At 40.1% G+C, this 10,194-nt stretch overlaps 1 protein-coding gene across 1 annotated transcript in view; it reads left to right on the top strand.

Moving 5' to 3' along the window:
• The window catches only part of JAK1 (Janus kinase 1), a 129,617-nt gene that overhangs the window by 749 nt on the left and 118,674 nt on the right, over window positions 1-10,194 (top strand). The window lies entirely within an intron of this gene.

The raw sequence follows: 10,194 nt of genomic DNA, 5'->3' as shown, positions 1-10,194 counted from the left end.
GGAAAGTTTGTGAGATTTGGGGGCATGTCTGGGGCAAGGAGGGGGCATCTGTGGACTCAGGAAACGCCCCCTCCCCCTTTAGGGTCTTTTGGGACCGTGGCCTAGCAGCCAGCGAGGAGGGGGAAAGACACATCTTGGGCGAGAGGGCCTGGGAAGAGGAACAGTAAGAGAGAGCCACTGGGGGAAGTGCGAATCCTTCTGTAATGGGACTGAATAACTGAAACTAGGGCTGGTCTCTGGCCTCCTGTCTTACTCCTCAGACCCCATCCGCGCGTGGTCGCCAAGCATAAAAGGGAGATGTCGCTTTAGCAGGACTGGTAAACACCCCTCTCAAGTCACATCCCAAGGTTCTAGGGATGTGGGCTCCTTGGATGTGTGTTCATCACGGAACTTCTTTAGGGAGAATAGATAAAAGGTGTGATTATTGGCAGGTGTTCACATTTTTAAAACATTGTGTATCCTCTGAATTCCTGTGTGTCCGTTGGGGAAAGGAGCGAGCCACTTCTCTGATACGTGGCTGTGAGCCGTCGGTCTTTAAGCCCTGGGTAAATACATGCTATTAACCTTTCTTTTCTTTCTTCCTTTTCTTTCTTTCAGAGTCAGAGTTTTTCTTTCAGTGGCAGGAGTTCACAGCGGTATAAAATTGTCATTGCTTCTTTCAGGGAGGAATGCATTAAAAACCTTGGACAGTTAAGTGAGGAGTAGAATGCAGAAACAATTAGATTTGACTGTGGAGTCTTTGTTGGCAATTTTTAAAGGAAAGGATCATGGGCATATACACGGTGCAAAAAAATTTTTCAGATGAGCATTTTATGTTGATTAAATCCTTGTTCTTCCTTTTCCAAAACCCCATTTTGTGCTGTTTCTCACTTTTGCTTTTGGTGGCTCTGTTTTCTAAGACCAGGGAGTCGTTCTCACTGAAGGATCAATGTGTTCTTTTTTGTACTTTGTGGTGAAGGTTAATGGAGACCATAAGGGTACCAGACACTTGGGGTACAATATGCTGTCTATTATGGAGAAAATGTCTCCTGTATATATAGATCCAGATCACGTTTAAAGTACATCATACCTGAGTGATTGTGGACATTATGAATAGGAATAATCACCACCTTAATAATTCTACTTATCATATTAACTGAGCACTTTCACTGTATCTTGATTTCTCTAAATAGCTACAAAAATGCATTTTTAAATTCAGAGATTGCAGTGTGATATTCTGCATTGAATAAAAGCCAGTTTAGTTTCCCCATTCCATGATATACTAATTGCAGTTATTAGGAAATGATGATGGAGGGTAAATAAATTGTACATATATAGGTAAAATAATTCACTTTCCAAAATATAACATATAACTACTTGCAAATTGCTATAATTTAAGCAGGCTTAGTGTCCGTTTAATACTGTACTTGTGACTATCTTTCTGGTCATTTGGTATCCACCCTTAGTACAGATTAAGATGAATTATGTTGCAAAATTTTTTCAATTCAGGAATTTGCTAAGAAGCTGCTAAAAATAAGGAATTTTGAGGGTGGAGTTGCTTTTGCAGGAGTAGGGATTTGGATGAAATGGCATGAAGGAACTTAAATTGAGTGCTTTTAAATCAGATTGTTAGGTCTACCAGTTTAGATTCTGGGTTCACAAACACTAGTGGTTTCAACTGCAGACCACAAATTCTAGTAATGTTTTAAGGTTATCACTCAATTTCTTCTGAAAAGCTTTCGGTCATACATATATTTGGACAGAAACCCAACTGAAGCAAGTATTGAGAGCGTGTGTATATTCACTTTTCTAGAGGGAACACTAGTGTATAACTGTGTTAATAAGGTTCATTAGCAAAGACCAAGATCTGTGTTTTCTAACTCCTCTGATAAGTGTTTTTCCCCCTAAACCCATGTGTATCATTTTATATTTTTTATTACGTGTGTCCTTGTTGTGTTCTATGAGGTAATTTATGCTTTTCAGAAAATTTATCATCTGAGATGTAACTATTCGTACAAGGACATTTTTCTTGTTCATTTCCACATTTAAAGTTTTTTTTAAGTGAATGGGGAATTGGTTAATTAACTCAATGTCCCCGAACAAGCAGCATCTGATGCTTTGTGATTTCTTGTGGCTTAGTGGTATATGGAGCCTTGTCATAAAGTAGAGATGCCAAAAAGAACCTCTCAAATACTTTTAGACCAGTATTTCTCAGCTGGGTATGATTTTGTGCCCGAAGGGATGTTTGCATTTTCCAGAGACATTTTTGGTTATTACAACTTCGGGGGTGGTATGGGAGGGGGCAGTGTTGTTGGCATCTAATGGAAAGAGGTCAAGGATGTTCCTAAACATCCTATAATGCATGAGGCAGCCCCACAGAACAAAGAATTATCTGGCTCAAAATGTCAGTAGCGCTGGGGTTGAGAAATTCTCTTTCGAAATGCCAGGTAGGAAACAAGAAGATGTGGGCTTCTGTCTTGGCAAATAGCTTCCCTTCAGTTCCCAATTTTCCTCATCTGTAGAATGGAAGTAAAAGTGTTCACCATTTCAAAAAGTTGTTGGGGGAAAATCAGTTAAATAATGCATGGAAACTATGAAGTGCCACACAAATATAATTGTTAGGAAGACATTTAAAAAATTTTTTTTTTAACATTTATTTATTTTTGAGACAGAGAGAGAGCATGAACAGGGGAGGCTCAGAGAAAGAGGGAGACACAGAATCTGAAACAGGCTCCAGGAGCTGAGCTGTCAGCACAGAGCCCGACGTGGGGCCCGAACCCACGAACCGTGAGATCATGACCTGAGCCGAAGTCGGATGCTTAACCGACTGAGCCACCCAGGAGCCCCAAGACATGATTTTTTAAATTGTTTAGATATATTAGTAGTTGACGAGCAAAGAGGTTAAGGTTATGGAGTGAAAAGATTGGATGGTTTGGTATTATTGAATTGTTACTAATTTTGGGGGGGAAAGGATTTATTTAATGTAGTTTTCTTATAACATAAACTTCAAAGCTCTATAATTTCTTTAAACCTAAGGATTATTTTTTCATCATAGCAAGAGGGCACACTCATTGTAGAATAATTAGAAAATTGAGGAAAGTGGAGGAGAATGGTCATCCATCCAGGAGAAAGGTCTACTCCCTTTCCCGTTTAAAGACCATTGAGTTCTTATCAATTTCTGGAAGAGTCCTTAAAATTGGAAGAAGAGCTAACGATGAGAAAAGGGGGAGCAGTGAAGGTGCTATTGACCAGAGAAGGTACTATTTGTTTCTAAGCCCTTCATTTTCTCTTTTTTGGTAATTACCACGTACAGGTAAAATGCATTATAGGAGACATTAGAAAAATTGGTTCATTGTTTTCATACTTTGTGGGCTAACCTCCAAGCCATGTTCTCACTCGGCATGTTGTTTCCTCTCTGCTTCTTGCTCTCCCCTGTACTCAGCTAGGTGTGCCACTATTGCTTCCTGTCTCGAAAACCCAGCGGTAACGTGGGGTTTTAAGCAGCTGCCATGTTGAAATGACTGGGTTTCAGGGGCAGGAAGCTACTTCCTATGAGTATTCTTCCCTCTGAAGTGCACCAGGTTTTTTGGTATTTTGGGGCAACAAGCAAGCATAAAACATGAAGTTCATTTCCATGATATATTTACTTCTAAGATTTTATGATCTGTGATTCTTAGCAGCTGGCAGCGGGTACACATTTTTCCTTGGTGCTCTGTGAATAAATTGCCCAGTCTGGAGGCGAGACTTGCATTAGAAGAAAAACGAAAATTTCTTTAAGTCTGCTCTAGCCAGAAGACAGAGCTGGTCTTTGTTGGGATATTTTTAATCTGTGGTAACTGAATTTATTTAACAGTAAGATTCACACAACACTTTGTTCATTCCTTTATTCATTCAGTAAATACTCGTTGAGCCTGTGCTATGAATCTCAGGGAGTGAATAAACAGAAAAAAGCATGCAAAAATCCTTGCCTTACAGACTTTACAGTCTAGTGGAAGAAACTTGGAGTTGTTCATTCAGGGTTTCTCAGTTGTAGATTTTACACATGCAAAAAAGTAAACCCTTTTTTGTAACTGTAGCCGGGCTGCTTGTTTTGATCTGAGCTGTGACAATGTGGGCAACTTAAGCTTGTCTCATCAGTAAAAAGAAGTAAAGATGGTACCTACCTCTAAGCTTGTTGGGAGAATTGAATGACTATGCCTGAAGAGTTTGGAATGGTGCCAGGCACAAGGTATAAGCTAAACATTTGTGTTTTTATTTTTTTATTGGTGAGTGCTTTGGGTTAAAAACAAAGTGAAGAGCTTAAATCGTGTCCAGAATGCTTTAAGATGGAAGGGAGGGGCGCTTGGGTAGCTCAGTCATTTAAGCTTCCGACTCTTGGTTTCAGCTCAGGTCATGATCTCATGGTTCATGGGTGCAAGCCCTGTATTGGGCTTGGTGCTGACATTACAGAGCCTGCTTGGGATTCTCTCTCTCGCTCTCGCTCCCCCCCCCCTCTACTTTCTCTCAAAATAAATAAACTTAAAAAAAAAAAGATGGCAGGGAAGTGTGACCCATTAAATACAAAACAGAGTGGCTAATACATTCTATATTAGAAAGGCTTCGATTAGAAACGGATAAACCAAAAAAGTTTAGGCACTTAAAGTATGCAGTTTCTGAAATCTAGAGGAATTTGTTATGTAGACAGCACCAAAGATGATAACACATTAGGTGTTGTATTTTTAAGGAAAAATGAGAAACAAACGTGCCTTTAATTTAACTTTAAAGGTCATGCAAAGTATATAATTTGGTAGGAATGTATTAGACTTTCTGGGCAAGTCAATATAAAGGTACGGTGTTGCTCTCACTGATTCAGTTTACTTAGGAAGTGGCAGAAACATAGGCATACCCTTTTGTAAAATGGTGTTTTCAGAGTTGTGTGCAAGTTAAAAATCTTACAAGTCAGATGATGTGTTAGGGAATTTTGCTCTTTAAGCAATTATAAGAGTTTAAAGGAACTCTGAAGTATATATTCAGTTTCTCCTGAATTTTGTCTTACCAGTTTCTATTTCAGATATGTGCTTTCCAGAAGCAGGGTTTACCCAAAATACAAATTGCACAAGAAAGTTAGCCCTTCCTCCTAATCATATTTTAAATATACCTTTAGTTCCTTCTCAGTACTGTTTATATTGCATTTATATTCTCAAGAATAACAGTTGCCACGTGGTTGGAGAAGAGCTCTTGACATTTTCATCCCATGTTCTTTGATAACAAAGGTGTTAGTTGTATCTTTTCCTTGTCTTCTGGTAAAATTCTCTGTTTTAACTTTGTGGGGGGGGGCAGCTCAAATGGTGAACAGGTTGGCCTGTAGGTATTTAAAAAATAAATTTAGGTTGATTATTTTCAGGTGCATTGGGTAACTCAGGCAAGTTTGTATATTTAAAGTAGAAATAGGTAAGAACATTTTGTAATTAACACAGCTCTTGTTTTTAATGGTGATTTAAAGGGCTTACGGCTATTAGAACTGATAACAGTTCATTCAATTAAGCACAATTATATCTGCAGACTTATTTGCAGTTAATTTGCTCAAGCTGTAGCAAGGCTGTAATTTTAGCAGTTTTTTTCAATAAGTAGAATTTAAAATCTTTATCGTAAGAGAAAAGAAAAAAAATAAGGAGAAAACAATCTGCCAAATGTATATTTTCCCAGTAAAAAATTTTGTTATTGAACAAGATTGTACACAGGGAGGCAGACACTAACCCCCCGCCCCGTTAAAGCCATTGTGTAAAACTAGGTAAGTCTGCTAATCACCGTATATGAGTTTTCTAATTGGAAAAATCATTTCATGTATTGTGGCATCTCCAAAGAATCCCATCTTTATACCTGTTTAGAATGACCATTCATGCATGTTGGTTAGAGACTGCTGGATGAGCCTGAATATAAATTATAAGCCCACTTGATGTGGATTTAGGAAGTGGGCTGCTAGAGATGTACAAACTGGCTGATATAGAAATGCTTTCAGGTTTTCATGTTTATTCCTTTATTTAACTATTATCTGTAAATGTGTTATTATGTGAGAGCAAGATAGGCCTGATTTCTGCCCTCAGGAAGCTTCCTTGCTAACGGAAAACACAATAATTCAACAATTCTACAACCTGTGTTACAACTATGCGAAGTACCAGTACTAGATTGCTGTAGAGGTTGAAGGCAGTAAGAAGAGGGGGTCTCTATGGTATATTTTTAAATTTTTAAATATTGAAATTTGAAGGGTGAAAGAGGTAGCCAGGCTAAGAGGATGAGGAGGTTTTTCCAGCTAAAGGAGACAGCATGTGCAAAGGACCTGAGGTGGAACCAACACTGCAGCTGGAGCAGAGGGGACAAAGATGCAGGCTGGTAAGGTTGGCAGGAACCTGACCAAGCAGGGTGCTTCTGGGCCATATTACCTTGGCCTTGTAACATAGCAGGGGAAATTGAAGGCTTTAAAACAGGGCATCAAGTGACATGATGGGACTTGAATCCTGTGTGAAAAAAAGAAAGAAGGATTCCCCGATTGCTACCACCCCTGGGAACATCTCTCTTCTCTCTCTGCCCTCTCTGCCAAATGCCTTGAAAGCCTTCATTTCCTTTCACTCAGTCATGCTTTAATTCTTTGCAATCTGACTGCCACCTCCACACTCTTGAGACTTCTTCTTTGAGGTCACTGGTGACCTTCTTGCTGTCACATTTTGACACCTTTCTTCTGCTCTTGTTATCTAAAACATTTGATGCTGTTAACCCCTTCCTGAAAGCTGTCCCACAGCTCCACTGCTGTCTGGCTTCTGAAGCACAGTACCTCTCTCCTTCCTTTCTTTATCTTTGCTCTCTTCTCTTTGGTGTCTTCTCCTCTTCTCATCTCTCCCTTTCCCCCAGTGAAGACTTTTCCCCAAGCTTCTGTGAATGGCAAGTCTCTTTTGTTACTGCAACTGTGTGGATGGCTTGCTTTCACCTGAGTTCCAGTTGTTGAGCACCCCTAAGTGCTATTCAAGGCACTGGGGATGCTCTAGGCAACAAGAGGAAAGGCCTCTCCTTAAAGAGCCACACTCCAAGATGTTAAATGTATCCATAAATAAACAAGATTATGTCAGGTGGTGATAAATGCAATAAAGAAAATAAGATAATGAGTAGAGAGTGCTTAAGTGGGTGGGAGAGGGACTTCCCCCTGGGAAGTGACATTTGAGTTCAGGCCTGAGTAATAAGTGGGACCCGGGCCATGCCAGGATCTAGAGGAACATCCAGGCAGGGGGAACAGCAGAGGCCTAGGCCCCATTAGGAATGGTCTTTCCATTTCATGCTGTGCTCTCTTATCTGGATGTCTTACTGACACCTCTTATTTGACTGCTTCAAACTTGGTATCTCTCTTTCTGGTCCCGCCTTACCAATGGATGATTTCTCTGTTCCTCGTAATACCGTCTCTGTCTGCTACCCTCAAAACCTTAGACCAGCGGTCAGAAAACTTTTTCTGTGAAGGAAAAGGCAGTAGATATTTTTAGCTTTGAGGACCATGCTGCTTTTGTCACAGCTACACAATTCTGTTGTAGAACTGAAGCAAATATAGACAGTATATAAACCAATGAGTGTGGCTATGTTCCAATAAAATTTTATGTATGGACCCTGAAATTTGAATTTTCACTTGTCACAAAATGTTTTTTCCCAACCACTTAAAAATGTAAAATTTACACAGCTTCTTAGCTGTCCAGAACAAGTGGCAGGCGGGATTTGGTGCGTGGGCCAAAGTTTGCTGCCCTTAGTGCTCCCTTCCAGTATTTGCACCTTTCACTGCTCAGTGGTCCCTGCCTTGAGCTAACTTTCTTCTGCCTGGTGATCCCAGCAATCTCTAATGTAGCCTCCCTGCCTGCAGCCCTTTCCCTCCAGTTTGTCCTCCACACAGATATTGAATAATCTTCTTGCAGCTGGATTCAGGTCATAGAATTTCCCTGACCACAAGCCTTCGGAAGCCCCTACTGCGTACAGAAAATAGTCTAAACTCCACCTTGCTGTGGCATTCAAGGCTTCTTATGATAAGACCTCAACTTTTCAGCTTCTCCAATTTCTCTTCCTCTGCACTGTGCCAAAATAGATTATTTACTGTATTGCATTCAGCCTTAAACATTTCTTCTGTTTTTCTGCAGTCTTCTTTTTTTTAAATTGTTTTATTTATTTGTTTATTTACTTATTCATAGTGTGCATGCGTGGATTGGGGGAAGGAGCAGAGAGAGAGAGAGAGAGAGAGGAGAGAGACAATCCCAAGCAGGCTCCACACTGTCAGTGCAGAGTCCAACACGGGGCTCAATCTCACAAACCCATGAGACCATGACCTGAGCTGAAATGAAGAGTTGGGGACAATCAACCGACTGAGCTACCCAGGTGCCCCTGCAGTCTTCTTTTTTAATGTACTTTGCCTATGCCTTCTGCTCTCTCTGTCTGCCACATTTCTTTCACGGCCTTTCACGGCCCCTTCAAATGTCCCTACTCCCTCCCCCTCATCCCAGACAAGAAGTTTGTATACATGTAGCACTTCAGTGGTGTGCAATCCTTTTTTCGAGGGCATTGTGTTCTGCCTTGTGCCTCAGTTCTTTTCTAGACTGGCTTCTACTGTACAGTCTCAAGGTCTTGGAGGCCAGGAACAGTCTCATTCACTGTAATAAGGCCTTTCACAGTAGGCACGTGGGTGTTTATTGAATAAATGCCAAGTCCTGTGTAGATATATACAATATGTAGATGTTGTAAATGAGAATGTTTTGCTGATGGGAATTTGGTCAGATTAAATCCTTGAGTCTTGTATAAAGAGGTACAGTTTTGTGAAAGATTAGGTGTTTTGGAAGACATTAGTTGTATTCTTGGTCCTGTCAATATTGAGCTTAGATAAATACATTCAGGCAAATTACTGATGTTCCTCTTTAGGAATTGTTGTTTCCTTTTATAAAGAAAAGAATGCTCTTTAATTCATAATGTTTCCTTGCCTGAAAGCTCAGGGCCGAGTTATTTGCTTGTTTTAGCTTGCTATCTGTTTTTTCTGACAATAATCTCCTTGCCTCAGTCTCCCATCAGATCACTTGTCACATATGTTAAGTCCTTCCTTTAATGAGTGGTTCTGTCGTATGTGGCTTTTATATTCATGTAGGTAGCCTCAACATCTTTTTTTGGTGATAGGATTATAAATAATAAATAGTAGCTCCTTAGTGTAACCATCCTGAAGTGACACCAAGATGGTAGAAGAGAAGTAACTGAGAAGAAACAGACAAAAAGGCTCTGGGGCAACACGGGAAACATGATGTGGGTTTGGTGGAAAATGAGAAAACGACTTTATAAGTGTCTTGTAATCTTTTGATTAACATGTGCTTGGGGCAGGTTGTCTCCCAGGTTTGTGGGTGTGTAGCACATCTTTATCGATAGGAAGGAGAGGGAGCAAGAGGATGAAACTCAAGATTAGTGAACTTTTATGCCTGCTGTTATATGTGCTTTGTATTTGGTATTTAATCTTTTCATAGAGAGTTGGATCTTAACAGCAGCATTTTCCAGATGGAGCAAACAAAGCTAATAAATAGCAGACCCAAAATTCAGATTTGAAGCCCTCTGGCATTAAAACAGATAAACACCCTTTCTACTCTTTCTACTCTATCCCCAGGTTTACTGAGATATAATTGGAAAACGCTTCTCTTAGAAGAACCCTTTGTACTGTCTGGTCACTTGTCTCTTTGTTTTGTGTGTATGTTTTGTTTTGTTTTTTTGTTTTTGCTGTTTTGGCCTTTAAACCAATGGAACTTGTTTCTGTCCCATTTTATAGCTTAATGCTTCTGAAGCAGTTTTTGCCTCTCCAAAAAGTGCCTCTCCGCACCCGTATTGTGTTTGGTATTGTTAGATGCTAAGTAATAAAGAGGATCTGAGAGGATTTTACCGTGAGGGGATGGGGGTGAAATAGGCAACTGGGTTCATTTAGCTGTCCTAAACAGAGTTTTCAGTACTTTCGTGTGAAATCTTTTTGACAGTGTAAATCAAACTTGATTTACTGTTATTTTTTATTACCCGATTATTATATAGTATGTTCCATGTTTACAGGTTTGGATCTAGATGTGTTGTGAAAAGCAGGCTGGACTTGGAACCAGCAAGAACTGGGTCTGAGGCTGTCCTCTGCCACAGCTAGGTCTGTGACTTTGGGTTCATAATTGACCCTCAGTTTTTCTCAGCTGTAAAATGGATTTA

Source organism: Herpailurus yagouaroundi, unplaced genomic scaffold, assembly GCF_014898765.1.
Source record: "Herpailurus yagouaroundi ecotype Mexico unplaced genomic scaffold, PumYag 77, whole genome shotgun sequence".
NCBI classification, from domain to species: domain Eukaryota; kingdom Metazoa; phylum Chordata; class Mammalia; order Carnivora; family Felidae; genus Herpailurus; species Herpailurus yagouaroundi.
This window is presented reverse-complemented; position numbering and strand designations above follow the sequence as displayed.